This window comes from Rhagoletis zephyria, unplaced genomic scaffold (assembly GCF_001687245.7).
Source record: "Rhagoletis zephyria isolate East Lansing unplaced genomic scaffold, Rhagoletis_zephyria_1.1 Rzeph_scaffold_04060, whole genome shotgun sequence".
Classification (NCBI taxonomy): Eukaryota; Metazoa; Arthropoda; class Insecta; order Diptera; family Tephritidae; genus Rhagoletis; species Rhagoletis zephyria.
The window spans coordinates 20,965-39,091 of record NW_016161143.1 but is presented as its reverse complement, the minus strand read 5'-3'; the positions used below and the strand labels follow the sequence as shown (position 1 = coordinate 39,091).

Genomic DNA, 18,127 nt, shown 5'->3' with positions numbered 1-18,127 from the left:
TTTGAATTGATTTTTTCGCTCTATTTTAAACTAATTTGAAATTTTAAAAATTGCCTGCACATCAGCATCAAAATACCTTTCTAATGATATATAATTGTTTATACCTTAGAAGTATAGTTTAGCCGTAAAAGGGGTGTAAAGGGAACATGATTGCCTATTTATATAATTGATTACTAAATGCCTTTTCTACATATACATATAAAATGTATATTATTTATATTGATGTTATAAATGTATGTGTGTTGGGCTAAATACGCTAAGCTAGGTGTAATATTACCTCAAATTTATTTATTGATGTGTAAACCAAATTTTCTTCGTGTATGGGCAAAATTTTCGTAAACTGTCATACGTAAACCAAGACGATTTCAGAGTACTATTTAGTACAAATGAAAACAAATCTAATCAGTTGTGCTAGCAGCTGTGTTCGTCGATATATGTAGTTCGCAATTTTTTCGGCATTACTTCGGGACTGGTTCGGGATCGCTGCGGGACTTTTTTAGGGCTATTTTGGGACTAGTTGGGGATTTTTCGGACCTTGTTCAGACTTTTTTTGGACCTAATTCGGTGCCATATCGGGCCAGTTTGTGGCTTTTCTGGGATTAATTCTAGACTTTTTCGTGACCAGTTCGGGACTAGCTCAGGAGTTTTTCGGATCTAGTTCAGGACCATTTTGAGACACACCAAATTTCATGAATACCTGGTAATCACGCCTCTTTTTAATATAAGCAAATAAAAAATTAGAAAATCGGACTCGCCAAATCTCTTCTAATTTTTATTAGCTTTCAACAAAAAAAATTAATTGCATCCAAGCAGAAACTGATTTCAGAGCTGTTAGAAGTAAAGAAAAAATCATTTGACACACGACACAGTGCGCTTAATAACTGTACAGTGCATTGCTAGCTATTATCTTTTGTTATATCTTCATAATTTTTACTACATATGTGAATAATTTTTAAAGCTCATACAATTCCAATATAAACCACTCCAGGAGTTTGCTATTAAAAATCAGATTTCAGCAGCTGTTAAACCACTGTCAATAAATTTCTTTTAAAATTTATTTTATACACTTATGCACATGCATACATATCTACGTATTCGCATAATAGACTAAAGTGAAACTTTTTTAACTGCAAACTTTATAAACTTCTCAAAGTTTAATTAAATTGCAAAAACTTCAATTTGATTGCTGTCTGCATGTTTTGCCAATTAATTGCCCTTCCTCCCGCAAAATGAGCAATTGTATTATTAGTCTGCGCTGGGCACACAACTAAACACTCACTCTAGTATTTAACTAGGCATGTGCACATACTCGTGCATACATACATACATATGTATGTATGTCTAGTCGCGCCGTTGCGCCATTTCGTTTTCGGCCAGCAGCTGATTAAAAATGTGTTTGCGATAAATTATGTCCTTACAAGATGAAAATGGCTTTTGAAGCAATTGTGTTGTATTGTTGTCCGATGAATGTTTACTGCTGTTGTTGCTTTTGCACAATAGTAGAGCGAGATTCGAGTGTTTATCTACAATTGTTGCCGACTAAATGACCGCCTGACTGGCTATTGTTGGCCTTCTTTCACAGCGTTCATGGAGCTCAAAAAATGTTTTGCAAAATATAAAAATTTAAAACCTCGTTGCGTCTGTTGAACATTACCGATAACAGCAATTTATTATCGCCCCAGTGGTCTGGTGTCATTGGACGCGCCTTCCGTTGGACTTGCTTTGCATTTTAAAGGTTTTTTTTTGTATCTTAGTTTGATGAAATTTTTTATCGGCGCCTCAAAATGTAAACAAGCTTTGTCAAAAGTCCACTCACTGTAGTATTTTTGTCGTTGGCGTTAATCGAGTCGTTGTCACTTCCTCTAAAATTTGTGAAAACCTTAGTTTTAGGAGGTTGTTCATCTAGTAACATAGCGACATCAAGTTTTCAGCTGTACAGTATGAAATTGTTGATGTCAGGCATACGGTTTACTAACTAGGTGCTTGGTGCCGCCATTAGATGTGAACCGGATAGGAATGTTAATCCCGGGATCGCGGGTCCAAAGTACTCAGTACTCACAAAAAAAACTCTAAGGTACTCAGAACTTAAAAGAACTCGAAAGTACTCAGAACTTAAAATAACTGGAAAGTACTCGGTAATCAAAAATACTCTGTTTCAATCATAACTTTGATAGATGTACTCAGGCCCGATTCAAAGTATTCAGTATTAAGTACCGAATAGTTACTTAAAAGTACTGAGTTTACCAGCGTTCAGAAATGATTGTATGCACTCAATTTGAAGTTTCAATAGTTTTTAAGTACAGTACTTGCACCCAGTAAGGTTAGCCATTCTTTTGACGTAACTTCGGATTAATATGTATATAAATTTTAATTAAGAGCTGCCAGCTTGTGAGATTGCTTCACTAAGCATTGAAATGTTACCAACATGTGTATATTTGAAGGAAGTACTCAGGACACTTAAAAATACCCCATCCTTAAAAGTATCGATACCTAAGAACTCGATCCTCAAAAGTACTCGATACTTCCCAACAGTAATTAAAACGGATCCGAAACCATGCTTTTCACATAAAGCCTGTTGATGAATGATGCACTGGACCTCAATGATCGAATGTCTTATGTTGATTTTGTTGATTACTCTCGGCATTTTTGCCACTTATGACCTATGTATATTGTTGGGTGTGTATACTAGTAATTGACGAATCGGATCCTCAATTAATACCGTGCCCAAATTATTTTGTGCGTGCCATCAGTGGCTTCCAAACTCAAGTCTTACTGCCGCGTATCATGCGAGTTCTTTCAAGATCAATGGCAGGCAGATTAGGTATGTACATATATATGTACATGCATATGTAGGTATGTAACGGGTGCTCCATTTAGTTTTTTCTAGAAAGGAGAATATCTTTGAATATATGGCCATGTTCTTGTGTACATATACATTTGTACAAGCGCAAAAAAACAAAATTGACCGCTTGTTAGAGCTTCGCGTCCGCTTATGGGAGATTGTTTTTTCATAACTGGACTTTTATTTAGTGTCCGCGTCCGTTTATCGGAAAGTTCGTGTATGGGAGAGAATTTTGTATGGAATAAAGCCAAAAAATTATTCGTTCCCAAGAATGTGTCCACTTATAGGAGAAGTCCGCTCATTACATCGTCCGTTTATGAGAGCTTTCACTGTACTAAGCGATAGCCAAGCTGCACTCAGCGCTTTTCATTCTTATGAAATCAAAGCTTTACTGCTTCTTGAATGCATATATAGACTAATTGCCTTAGTAGCAAATAACAGGGTCTTGCTTCTATGGGTACCGGGCCACAAAGAAACAGAGGGAAATGAAGAACCAGACAGGCTCGATATGGAGGCGGTAGCAAAAAAATCGATAGGCCTCGAGGCCTTCTTTTGTTATGCGACCTCACACCATCAGAGAAGAGCTTAGGAGAGAAGAACGAATAAACAGAACTGCACTGGAACTAAGCCACTGGGTTGATTCAATAGGAAAATATATTATAAACCAAATACCCTCCCAAAGAACTAACTAAGAATTCTAACAAGTACTTTAACAGGTCATTGCAGATTAACCTACATAAACTCGGTTGCTCGGATCTCAAATTTTCGAAGCGCATTTTCAACTCGGAGGCTATCTTAACAAGCAAAACTGCCGCGTGTGTGGATCGGAATACCAGCATGTGATCGTCGAGAAGCGAATCTATCCTCAGAGTCTTAAGAGTTTTGTGTGGCTTTCGGACCATTTTTCTTTGAAAATTACGCTGGAGACGCTATTTTTGTCAAAGGTGAGCGCTTCAGACGCATGTTAAACAAGTTATTTTTGTGGCCGGAAATTGAATAAATGGACTTGGATGATTTTTTGGTTTAAGCAGGACGCGCTATGCCACAACATGACAGTAACATCGATAACAATATCGATAAGCGGTTCGAATCGTTTTTGCACTTTTGGACTGGTTCGTCAAATCGGGTTTTTGGGTCTTTGAACCGGGGTTACGGTTGGGTTCAACGGTTGTTCGTAAATCAAAAAAAAAAAAAGAAAAAATTAATAAAGTGTCAAGTGCAACAACGCGCAAGGTTAAGGGTCAAGTGTCTGTTAAATCAGATGGGTTGCCCTTGTATTTGATGTTGCCACATGGTAAACAAACATGGTATGTAATACCATATTTAACAAAAATAAAAAAGTGGATAAATGGTTCTATTTGAAATTGGTTGAAACGAACCTTTAAATCTTTACGCAAAGTGGTTCGGCTTACGGTTCGGATCAAACATTTGTGGAAAATTTCGGTTCGGTTAATTAAGAGAAAAAAGCGGTTTTCCGGTTACGCCCCCGATGAAAATATCAATAATAAAATCGATACAAAAATCTATTATTGTATCGATAAATATGTGCACAAATATAGCAATAAAAATAAATCAATAACAATATCGATTATTTTATATCGATATAAATATCGATAAAAATATCGATTATTATATTGATACAAATATCTATAAATATATCGATAACAAATCGATAGCAAAATCGATCAGTATATTGAAAACAATATCGATAACAAGATCGCCAAATATAACGAAAATTCCGTCATAGTCTCCAAAATCTCGAAATAGTCCCGGGAATCCCCAAATGGTCTGGAAAATCCTTGTTAAGTCCCGAGAATCCCAAAATGGGCTTGAAAATCATAATTAATCCCGAGATGAACATCTTTAAAATCCCGAAATAGTTCCCGAAATTTGTACATGTATGTTTACTATTTTCTTCATCTACATATTTCCCTTCACCTTTGCCCTTATAGTAGAGTGTTTAAATTTCTCTTGATCTTCCTTTTTGCCCTTTTCTTTACGCATATTTTTGTTTTTATGTTTACCTTTGCCTTTTCTTCATCTATTTATGTGCTCACCTTTACTTTCATTTTGGCCTTTATCTAAGTCTTATTCTTTAATCTTTTATTAGCTCCTTTATGTTAAATTAATACTATTTGCATACACTTAAGAAGAACTTGTTCCGTCCCAACCATTTACGTGTGCAATTTCCGTTGAATTTGCCAATTTACTTCCAAGCAACCAACCGCCGCTAAAGAAGTTTAGCTTCAAAAATAGTGGATTTTGTTTCATGTCTTTCGATCTGCAGAAAGCCATGTAGCTTAATGAATTTTTACAAGCTGGAACCTGCTCTGCAGACTACCTTGTTTCTCTCCTCTGCGAAGTCGATTAGCCTCATTCCGTTATAGGTCACTTCGTCGTGAAGGCTGAAATTTCTGACAGTGGGATAGAAGATGCTCTGGTTGTCTGGCATTCAAATCACCGATATGATTTAAATATCATGTCGACGGCAGCGACCGTAAGTGTATCCTAAGCGCTCATAGAAGAGGTCTTTGGAGGGTATATATGGCTACCACTACCCGTACCCAGATTGTTTACCTTGCATGGGATATCCGAGCTTAGATGAGCTTAGGTTGAGTATAGTCGAACAAAAATAACTGCAAACGCAGAAACATGAGGGACTTTGTTCAAACGGGTCTGGACAAATCAGTGAGTTTTCGCGAGTCGACTCATTGGACCTCATGCATAAAATGTGAGTTTAAGCTCTGACAAAATTTTTAGAGTAAACTTCTGAGCTCTTAAGCTCACTCTGTACAGCTATTCAGCCTGAGCTTAAGCTCGATTTTTATGCCTATGACTAGAGCTGTAAAACTATCGATGACACTATCGATACTATCGAATGGTTTTACTTTTTTGCACTACCGAATGGTCGTAGGCGACTATCGATAGTCCCTGTTTGAGGAAATATACATATTGTTTAAGTATATTATACTGGATTTTTTTTATTTTTGAAAATGGGAATTTGGCAACATTGATTTGCTTACACATCACTCTTTTTTACCTATTTCCGGGTCTTACACGATTGAAGCATTGAACTCAATTCTGCTTGCTAGTGGAAGAGACGGATTGAGAAGAAAAGGGAAGAGTGCATATTAGAGTGGCCTTTTTTGGTCGATTTTCAAAAACCGAAAGTTTTCGCACGAAAAAACATGAGGTTGGCAAGGAAAATAAATATGAAATTTGGTTCCGGGTTGATCATTTTGATTTTTTAATAGGAAATATGTTGAAATTGAAATTATTATTTTAAATTTTCAGCTTTTACAACCATGAAACCCAATTTTTATTTCTGAACTGTTTTTTATTGAAAACTGAATACATTTACCTCAAAAAGTCTGACATTGATTGGTACACGATAATATTAAAGCTGAGAAAAATATGAAATCATCATTTATATCAATATATCATTTAATATCGAATAATAATAATATTTAATATCATTTTAAATAAAGAATAATGTAGAATTTTTCTAATAGTTATATACTTAAAAAAAAAGAAATGCAAAATAAAAGAAATTGGTGTAATTTCGACATTTTTGGTCCAAAAAGCTCAACCCGGAACCTCTGTGCGAAAACTTTTGGATTCATGCATTCCAAATTTTTCAGACAACAAAGAGGCCACTCTAGTGCATATGTGTCTGTACCGTCAAGTAGCTCAAGTTTCTTGCTTTGCTTTTGACTTTTTCGTTGTTTCTAGTGATGAGCGATATTTCACTACCGGCGATTTTATCACTGTGATTTAAAAATCCATGTAGTGACTGCAACTGCCAGGCCACAACATCAGTGATTGGGGATTTTTCTACTCGCATGATATTTCGCTGTGAATGAAAATCACATCTGGCAATAGCTAGTCGACAGAAGTTGCGAATGGTGATTTTGCGCTATCATGGTAGAAATGGTGATCTTACAATTTTTAATTATTCATTGTGAATATGCTCGTATGTATACTGCGTTTTTCACTACCGTTCCACGGTAGTTTTAAATGGACATTTTCAAGTACGCCGTTTGAGTTGTTTGATGGCGTTATTTGCGTTTCAGTTTTGTNAATGTAGAATTTTTCTAATATATACTTAAAAAAAAAGAAATGCAAAATAAAAGAAATTGGTGTAATTTCGACATTTTTGGTCCAAAAAGCTCAACCCGGAACCTCTGTGCGAAAACTTTTGGATTCATGCATTCCAAATTTTTCAGACAACAAAGAGGCCACTCTAGTGCATTCCAAATTTTTCAGACAACAAAGAGGCCACTCTAGTGCATATGTGTCTGTACCGTCAAGTAGCTCAAGTTTCTTGCTTTGCTTTTGACTTTTTCGTTGTTTCTAGTGATGAGCGATATTTCACTACCGGCGATTTTATCACTGTGATTTAAAAATCCATGTAGTGACTGCAACTGCCAGGCCACAACATCAGTGATTGGGGATTTTTCTACTCGCATGATATTTCGCTGTGAATGAAAATCACATCTGGCAATAGCTAGTCGACAGAAGTTGCGAATGGTGATTTTGNCATGATATTTCGCTGTGAATGAAAATCACATCTGGCAATAGCTAGTCGACAGAAGTTCGCTATCATGGTAGAAATGGTGATCTTACAATTTTTAATGTTTTAAATGGACATTTTCAAGTACGCCGTTTGAGTTGTTTGATGGCGTTATTTGCGTTTCAGTTTTGTATTTCAACATTTGTATCAACGAGTAAAGATGGCTGCAAATTTAAAAAAAAAAAAAAACAAGTGAAATATTGCGATTTTTGGGCGAATAAATGAAGTTTTTCCCTCTTTTCTCTGCACTCATGTTTTCGACTGAAATCCCTACCGGTAGGGAATTATCCCTACATGTACCACCACTGATTTTACATCATTTATTAGAACTAACTAATATATATTTCTGTATTATTAAAAGAACTAGCGATCGCAATAGCCAAAAAAATCACCGTGATTTAAAAATCGAAATCACTCTTTTCACTGATACTGAAAAATCGCTACTTCGCCCATCACTAGCTGTTTCCCATTTAAAAACCCAAAAACTTGAATTCAACAAAATTGAGGCGTGTAAAAGCAAATAGAAAAAACAAAAGAGAACGAACCAGAATTGCTTTTAAGTACTTAAATATGTAAGTCGGGTGTAATGAAATTTGCAATAAACTAGTGACTATGGTGTTAGTGACTCTGCGTCGATGGAAGAAACTATTGATATAAGCCAGGTTTAGTCAAATTTTGGGGATTCTTGTATTTCCTTTTGATACTTTGAATGGATAAATAATCATATAGAAGTCGGGATACGGTTCGGCTATTTGTGCAATGATTTGAGTTCTTGTAGCACACGCTTAAAATATGGACTTTTCCGTAAATTTTGGAGTGAGTTCTATACAAAAATACTGTATCGTAGCTGGAGTTGACTGATGAAAGTTTTTTGTAATACATACAGTTTTCTTTACGTTAATAATCGATTTGTTTTTCTACGATTGGGAATATAAGGTTTTTATATTATCGGTTTAAAATATTTAAAAAATCGAAGAGAAAGGACAAGTTACTGAACATCGTTATATAACAATTAGCTAATTCTTCAGGAACTAAACAAAACTAAAAAGTTTATATAAATAGCTTCGTCAATGCATTTTAAAATTATCCGATACTATCGATAGTTTCAATGCGAACTATCGAAAACATTTAATGGGATATCGATAGTTTTACATCTCTACCTAGGACTCGAACACATTTTTATGAGTTAGTTTCCGGTTATCCACCGGAAAATGTTACCCACAAGTTTTCTTATTTTCAATTTTTAAATATCAATATTCGTAAGCCCCACATAAGCTGTAAATATTTAATAATCCATATCGTCTACTAATGCTTGAGTACTCACGAATTCCTTAAAAAATATGGAGGTAAGTACATACATATCCACATAAATACATTCAAACGCTCCTTTAGAAATTTACCTATATCTACATACATATATACAGCCCCAACCAACACTCAACGCACATCTGCACATCTGGAGGTAAACTCCTGCATATTGGCAGAAGCCATAAAAATCCCGTACTTTACCATAAGTGCGTAGTGCATGAAAGCAGTAAATATAAAAAAATCAGGGGAAAGAGTGAAAGGAAAGAAAAGAATTTATGCAAATAAGTTTATGAAACAATAGTGAAGCAAAAAAAAAGAACAAAAAATAGTACAATAAATGAGGGCTAAGCCATACAAAAGCGATACCAAAGTAAAGCAACGCTACTGCTAAGTTGGAGAAGCAGCACATTAAATGTGAGAGCGGCTCAAAAGTTTGAGCAAGGATAAGCGAGTAAAAGTGCGCTTGGCATACTCGTGCGAACCGTGTGCGCTTACGGTTGCCAAAAGTACTGATTTTTCAACTCTCGTAGATTTTATTAATTTTCCAACCAGTAAGCTAACGTCCTAGTTTTTCAAAATTTGTACTGAATTTCAAATTCTGAGCATACAAGTTTGTAATAATAATAATAATTGTATTCCCACCGCGCTTGGTACTCGGTACACGGTTTTCGGCGATTTTATCCAATGAAGTTTATTTGTGTAATATTATTTTACACAACCAAAATAGTTTAGGATTTTTAAGGTTTTTACATAATGCCGGAACTTCCGTAAACTATACTGTAAAAAGTAAGAAGAAAATAATTTAATTATAGATGACATGTTTCAGATAATATTTGATATGCGCAAGAAATGAATACAACAAAAAGAGTCGTTACGTTACGTTAATAAAAACAAATTTGAATAATTGAATGGTTTTGCCTACAACCTACAATTTTTTTCTTCTCAATTTACTGACATTGCAAAAGGGCTTTGCATACAAGATATCTTGATGTCATAAATAAACTTTTTAGCAAATTCTTAGCCTTTCAAAGTTTTTACACAGTTGAAAAAAGTAATTTAAGCCATGAGGAAATATGAATGACTCAAGGACAGTAGTGGTACTTTTACACAGTTTCAAAAAATATGAAATGTTGTATTTTTCAATACCACATTCGAACGAAGCAATTGAGAGGATCTTAAGTATAAGGTTTGCTTCTTAGCGCAAAGGGAGAAACTGACTTCTAATTGAAATTTTTGAAAGTGAACTTCTAATTAAAAGTACATAATGTTAATATGATGTGAAGAATTCNTGATGTCATAAATAAACTTTTTAGCAAATTCTTAGCCTTTCAAAGTTTTTACACAGTTGAAAAAAGTAATTTAAGCCATGAGGAAATATGAATGAACTCAAGGACGGTAGTGGTACTTTTTCAGTTTCAAAAAATATTTAATGTTGTATTTTTCAATACCACATTCGAACGAAGCAATTGAGAGGATCTTAAGTATAAGGTTTGCTTCTTAGCGCAAAGGGAGAAACTGACTTCTAATTGAAATTTTTGAAAGTGAACTTCTAATTAAAATTTTGAAAGTGAACTCCTAATTAAATTAAATAATGTTTAAATGAAATGTAAAGAATTTTTTGACAATTTAAAGACTTAAAGTAGAAATGTTAAAATGAATAACACTCATTTGTTTCGGTTATTTATGGCCTTAAAATAATTCTATTCAACAATTTTATTGACCTTGAGGCCGTTTTAATGATTTCTTTTTTGGAAAAACAACAAAAGTTTACTTTTTGGTAGAAGTTATTTTGGAGACACCACATCTCCTCATCAGACTTCTTCACTGGATTCCGATACAGCGACCCCAGCTTCCAAAGCCAGTAGTCTACCCACTGAGCCAAGTTCGCCACGTAAACTGTGGTTGCTTTTTACACTTTTTTCATATGTTCAGCCAACTACAATCAAGCGCAGCTATTCCGCTGCTATTTACACTTGATCATGTGTAAATTATGTTCTTTTTCCACAAAAGTTTCATTAAAAACGGCCTCAAGCTCAATAAATTCTTGAGTGATTAACACTTTTTTTGTGAACTACATTTTATTTTTATACCAATATATTGTTAATAACAAATACGTTTTAAAGTATTTTCTGTTACATTCATAATTTTCCTTTGAATAAAAGTGTACTGAAAAGTACTGATTCATATAGCATGAAAAAGTCTAAGGTACTGATTTCGGGCAAACAAAATCTGGCAACCCTATGCATGCTAAAAAGGTTCAGAGTCGTGTACAACCTATCACAATTACATACATATACATATTTATATGTACACACACATAATAATGTACCTATCTATGTATGTATATATTTAGGTAGGGTCAGGATTTAAGTCTTATTTCCCGCTGTTTTAAACGCCAATGAATGGGGGAAGGAAAACGTGACAAAATGAAATTTATTTCTATTTCATTAGTGCGTATGGACCGAGAGAAGAAAGGAGAAACCCAACTTAGGCCCTAAAAAAACAGTTGTTTGAGGCTATTCCTTTGTTGCCATAAAATTAAATGTAATAGTTTTGCATATACATAAATCTTCCGCTGAAGGCGAGGTACTGGTATTAGTAGCGTATGCAAATACTTGGAAGTTTGTACCCTGTGGGAAAATCTCTAGTTCTGAACTGGTGCGCTTCTAATACATTTAGACCCAGTACTGGTTCGCGATAAATCTCTTTTGCATGCAAGCAACTGGCGAATTTAACATGGCGATGTCCTAGGAAGTGTCAATTGCCCCCCGCTGCATCCCTTTTTCTATAGTTCCGAACCATTTCTAAATTCGTCACTTTACATATAGATTTCTATTAAAAAAAAACTGAAAAAATTAGTCTTTTAGAAGTACCACTTTTCGCCGATTTTCGACTGGTGGGGATCTAGTTCCTATCGGACTAGTTCCTTTTTGGCGATAAAGACCTAGTACGTAACTAGAAATTTTATTCACTAGTCCGCGGTTTCCCTACAGCGTATTTTTATGTACACATACATATGTATGCACATACATACATATATACTCCCATGCACTTGATTAGGTGCAAGGTCCTTTTGCTATATGCCTTTTCTGTCCAGGACCTTTCTATGCAAGGATTTCTCAGTGGTGTTTACATTAACTTTTACTGCTTTTTACTTTTTAATTGAAAAGGCATCAACAGAAGTTGGTTTATTTTATTTTTTTGCTATCATTACAATTTAGAATATGTAACTCCGTATTGTTTAATAATGAAGTCTTTAATTGCAGCGCAAAAAAGGTTTCACCCCATGATTCAATAATACTACAATACAATATACAATATTATTGAATCATGGTTTCACCCTAATCTTTAGGAAACTCTTTGCTTATATGTACATACTCTTATGATTATCGCATTAGTGTGATATTGTCAGCTAAGTGTTGTCGCCGATTTTTGTTTTTGCTACATATGTAAGTATGTAAAACTGCATAAATATGTACCCCTATGGTATTTCTTTCCTTTCGTATTCCGCTTTCTATGAATTCGGGGACTGAGTGAAAAACTGGCAGTGCAATAACCGCTTTATGGGCAGATTTTTCGATGAGCGCACTAACAGCCAGCTGATATCAGCTGTGGCACATTTCACTTCATTCATACTCTTGTTTGTATGTATACTATTTCCCTTTGAATTTTTTGCCAATTTTCAAATTGTCTCAGCAGCAGTGGTAGCTTACGGTTATTGCTGCTATTTATGAACCATTTCAGATTATGACTCTTATCCGGCTGCATGTGTTGTTTCAGGAGCTGTAATTATGTGATGCCTAATGAGGCGTTTGTTAGCGTTACGACAGGTAAACACTGCAAATGATGTAAGTAATTTTTATATTATTTTGTTTTGGTAGCCTTGAAGTTTTGGGAGGAAATAGAGGACACATATCTTTTATTCATATTTTGTTTAACGACCCGTGGTTCATCGGTGGCCAATTATTGTGTTGTTAGACAAAACTTTCAGCAAAATTTTATTTTTATTCATATTTTTATTTATTTGCTAAATATTCAAGAAACATTTACTGCATTATGAGTAAAAATTGTGCTGTTTGACAACTGAGTTCATAATGATAATAATAGATAGGCTCGTACACAATATGTTAGCGTTTGGCCGAGCTTCTCCTTGGTTTTGTGGCGTGCGCCTTGATGTTGTCCCACAAAGGGGAGGGACCTACAGTTTTACGCCGACTCTCAACGGTGTTTGTTGTTTTTATGAGAAGCAAATTTTGTTCATGGAAGAATACAGTCGGAGGGTTGTGAGTGTCTGCCGAGGGTAGACCGCAATTAGAAATTTTTTATGTATTATTATATATATATTTTTTTTTTTGATGTTGAGTCCGATAGTACCATTAGTACTATTTTTATACTTGTAAGGCCGAGGTCAAGCAATGAGCGGCTGAGCGGCGCCATACACAAAATTACGTTCATTGCGTCATTTCATTTGTTTTAATTTTCAGCCGCTCGCAGGCAAACGGCAAGCTCATTGCGCGGCATCGGCCTTAGAAAGAAACTCGGAATGAAGTTGCTTTGCCGTAGAATATATAGGACGTACCACTGCTGTGTGTGTGTGTGTGTAAATCCAGTGAACTATGTGGTGTTTGAGACCCCATTTCTTGCCTATAGGCGTTTTGCACCCATAGAGGGCGGTAATGGCCTTTTTGGCCCGCTCCTATACGTTGCGTTACCAGGTCAGTTTCCTATCCAAGATGACTCCCACGTAGACCAGATTTCCACGATACTCAAGGCGTTCTGCAACAGGTTTCCCAGGATTTGTGTGCAATAGCGTTGCACCCTGTAAGCGTATGAGTAGGGTGTTTACCGTAAGATTCCTGAGTAGTGGTGAATTCTTCCTTGAGGAGTGCCCCTTGTCGCATATCTTGTGATGTGTGCTCCAACCATCTTCGAATAGATAGTTCTCCGACTGAGGGAGAAGGCGGACAAAGTCTCCCAGTGATCGATCGAGCCCGACCTGGAGCATAGATGGTGTGATCGCTTCTGGAGGATACTTAGTGTTAGATCCTTGTATGCCAAGGATTTCTCAAAACCGTAAACTACATTGTGGAGTGCGGAATCCAAAGATTTGCCTTTCGAGTAGAAGTTTGGCAGTCAGACAGCCCTTTAGGATCCATTCTTTGCCGAAGGAATGTTTCCAGTATCATTTCTCTTCGGTATGAAGACGACCTTCCCCAATGTCCATGATTTTGGTTTATATCCCAGGTTGAGACAAACCTTATAGATTACCGTTACGTTGGGGCATAATACGTCAGATGCTTCGTGCAGTTCCGCTGGGAAAATGCCACCCAGCCCAGGGGATCTGAAAGGTTTAAAAGACCTTATAACCCTTTTCACATTCCTGTGGGTTATGATGGCCTCCCCCCGCGGAAATTGTCCTAGAGCCGGGGTTGAGGAAAACTATATTAAAATATTTCTCGAATGTAGGTTATAGAATGTTAAAGTTCATTTTATGCTATGATGGAACTATTATGTTTGAAAATTAAAAAAAAACTTCTAGCTTGTGACGGGTTGGGCGAGTCCCAGAGATATTTGTACTACGGCTGTATTTGTATCCGTATAGACAACCATAATACTGTGTGCAATGTAAGAAAAGTGAAAACCACAGAACTGAGGTTGGCTGCTTTACTATACTATATATTGTTATTAAAACCCGTTAATATGTCATATTCATTTTCCAATTTTAAAACGGGATAAACATGTCATTTTTCAGAGGAGAATGGGATTTTCGGACCTTTGGAGTTGGCAACACTGTGTGGCATAATAGTCTCCGTATTATTGTTTTTTAGGAAAATAGTCGATGAAATACCTTCACAAATCCAAAAAACAATAGTAACGGCAGTATATTTACGTCCGGACATGGGATCATCTTCCAGCGACTCTCTGCTGTGCTTGAATTTTTGCAATAAAATGTATATAACAACCTTCTCTGTATACTTCCCCGCACATATCTATAGATTTGAAATATTGGTTGATTTTTGTATGCATACATGTCCTAGGTACATATTATGTACTAGCAATTAAAGATTTAATATTAAATACAACTCAAACAAATGTATTAGAAAAGAATATATAAACCCGGATTCCTTGGTATTGTATTTTTAAAATTATGTACCGCTACATTTTCACTGTTCAGTGCATGTATGTGCTATTTAGGTGTATACAAATATTTCGCTTTAAAGCTGAATAATATCTTTTGAATAGCAAGTTCTGTGTGTTGCCATAAGTTATGGTCGCTTGTCTTTATGTTAATCTGACTAATCAAACTAGTTATAACAAATCTTGTTATTGAGTGTGGGATAAAAGAGAACAAAGCTATAATTCCATGGCGTTAGCGCAGCATACTCATATTAGCTTTGTACACGGTGTGTGAGGGCATTAATATATAGTTTTGCAAATATCGATTAAGAATTCAAATAATGTACCAATTAAGATGATATGTAAACAATTTAAAAAAGTTAAATTAAATCAAGTTAGGGAACTTCCTATTCTTCTTAAACGAAATCGCTATATCTATAAATTATTTTATACTTTTTAGTTCTTGTTGTAGTAAAAGCGTGTATTTAGTTTTTTAACTATAATTTTATTATTTATATTTATACGACCATTTTTTTACCCCAGCGCAATTGCCCACAAGTGTATTATCACGTTGTTGAAAATGGGCAAAAACGGACTTTACCTCCCATTTGACTTTCTTTTGTAAAAATATTCCACATTAGTATAAGCTAACTTTAAACTGTAATTTTTTAAGTTACGTGCATATGTGCTTGAATATATATCATTAAGTAATTCCCCAAAACATTATTATTCTATTGACAAATTGACTAAATTAACTATATCAAATTTATCACACTCACAGTTTTCAATTCTTTCTTTACAGTTTTATGCTCAACTTTTACTTTTGCGCAATGTGTATGTGAACTGTAGCCAATAGTCAACACAACGCAAACAACTTGTGCAAAAGTTGCTTGTTCGTACAGCGAAAACGCAAAAGGGGTAATAAGAGTATTTCTCTAAGTTATCGCATTTATCACACTTATGTAAGCGCATCGAATCGATTTGAAAACGAGCAGCACGTCTAAGAAATTGCCAATACGAAAAAAAAATTGTCGCAGGTAAGTGCAATAATGTCTGAACAATGTACATACATAAATAAAAACGAAAAGAGGAATAAAAACTGCAAAACACAGTAATAATCTAAAAATTTGTATGAATGGCTGAAAGGAAAATTCAGTGAACCGAAAATCATTACTCCGTTTGTGCAAAATCGAAAAAAATAAAAATAAAAAAATAGAGGCAGCAAATTCGCACTTCCAGTCAACTCTCTGTAGTCAGACGTGCATTCCGCTATATTCACACATTCATAGAAACATTTCATTTAAATGCATTTAGCCATTCGTTATTTGCATTTTCTCATATTTTTCAATGAAAACTAAAAAGTTTTCTCCTCCACTTGGCGCGCACTTCACTGACTTTGCTCTCTTGGCAACAGCTCAGAAAACTCCAATTTGCTTACCTATCGTCTATGGTCATTGATCGTCATTGATTTGGGTCAATTGCTGCATTTGAAATTGAAATCTATCGAATTTTCGGGTTGGCTCTCGTGTTCTTTTTGTGCCTTTTGGCTTTTAGCCTTTGAATTGCGAAATTTCTCATCCCTAATTTGATGCATGTACATATGTTTTGATATGTTTGTTATGATTTACAAGTTATTTGTTGCTGTTTTCAATGTTTATGTGAATTTTTGGGGAATTTTTTTGAATCATGCCAGACCAATTATGAAGTTTTGTTTAGAGAAGAGCGCTGTGGCGTACCAAATTCCAATGATTTTTGTTCCTCTAGTTGCGGCAACGAGTTTTGCATTTATGTTTTTGCTTTTAACAACAAGCCAAACAATTTATGAACTTTTGCCGATTTGGCAATGCTGATTATTTTTTGTTTACTATTTTTGTCCGGTAAATATGTTTTACTGCCAAGTTGCCAGTAGGTTATTAGGTCGTCACACATGGGAGTTTATTTTGGTATTTTATATTAAGGCGTTGCTCTTAAATATCTTATCTGTGTAAAATAAGCAGAATGGCTGATAAAAGCTCTATTTTGTTTTGTTTTTGAGGATATGTAGACACACGACTGTGCAAATAAATTCCGAAAAGTTATTACTATTACCTTCTCCTTTGCCATTACTATTGCCATTGCCATTAAAATTACCATTAACATTACCAATACGTTTACCATCACCATTACGATTACGACTATTAATCTTTGTACTTATTTGACACTACAACTGTTTGTTGTTGGAAGATTTTTGAATGAAGCATTTTTCACGCAAAAAATATAAACTGCTTCTATCAGATTAAAGTTTGTCTCTGTGTGTTTGATTTCCAGGGTTCCATACAACAAACGCATATTCTATAATTTACATATCTTATAAAGTAAACAGAGATTTAGGGTGCTATCTACTGATCTTTCTTTGAAGGTAGAAAGCTTCTTAGCTGAATAAAGTGCTATTTCTCCACTACCTTTTGTCAGTTACACATGATTGGGCATTTGCAAAAGTATTTTTCTTTATCCCAATCACAATAAACAGTTTGTTCAAAATTGTCAATTGAAGTTCGTCAAAAAAAAAAATAAAAAGTTGTCGTTCCATTTATTTGGTACAAATATACCAATCGTGTGAGACTGCCTTAAAAATTATAATTTTTTGGGAAATTACGTTGGAAAGTTTTTTGTACGAGGCTTAACTCTTGTAAAATATCTGGTTTCCGTGGGTGGTACGGAGGGTATTCTGGATTTTGGTTTAACATAGAATATTCAAAGGTTAATCAAATCAACCCAATAACTCAAAATTGGTAAATTTGCACATTCACGCTTCTGGCATAAGGGTGACGATGTGTTAATGACCCGTTTTGCTTGGTTAATGAATTATGAATTTGTTCTTAAAAAACTGTTTAGTGAAAAAATTATCTTTTCATAATTGATATAATTAGGTATATATGTATGTATGTATACATATGTGAATCCGTGGGTATGTATGTATATGTCTCAGTGTTGCCAGAACTTTTTGGACAAACCGGCTAAATTGGCAAATAAAACCGGCTAAAAACGGCTAAAATCTTTCAACTAAATTTTACATGTTTTATTTAAATAAATCACGAGTAAAAATACTATTTTTTGGAGAGATGTTACAAATTCGAGCCGGAAAAAATTTGGGAGTGGGCAAAAATTATGTTTTGTAATTTAGGCAGAATTGAATATGCGCTATCTGGGAAGACAATATCTACATATAATACCTATTCTATTTGTTGGCACTATATCCAAACACAAACGCATGTTAAGTGTCTTAACAGTGAAACAATTTCTTATTT

The 18,127-nt window shown here is 35.0% G+C and overlaps 1 long non-coding RNA gene across 1 annotated transcript in view; it reads left to right on the top strand.

Annotated features, from left to right (window-relative positions):
- The first annotated feature begins 15,642 nt into the window (after window positions 1-15,642).
- Window positions 15,643-18,127, top strand: part of LOC108370190 (uncharacterized) — a 22,841-nt gene continuing 20,356 nt past the window's right edge. The window contains exon 1 of the long non-coding RNA XR_001848605.1: window positions 15,643-15,877. This is a non-coding gene — a long non-coding RNA (uncharacterized LOC108370190). The remainder of the gene's footprint in view (window positions 15,878-18,127) is intronic.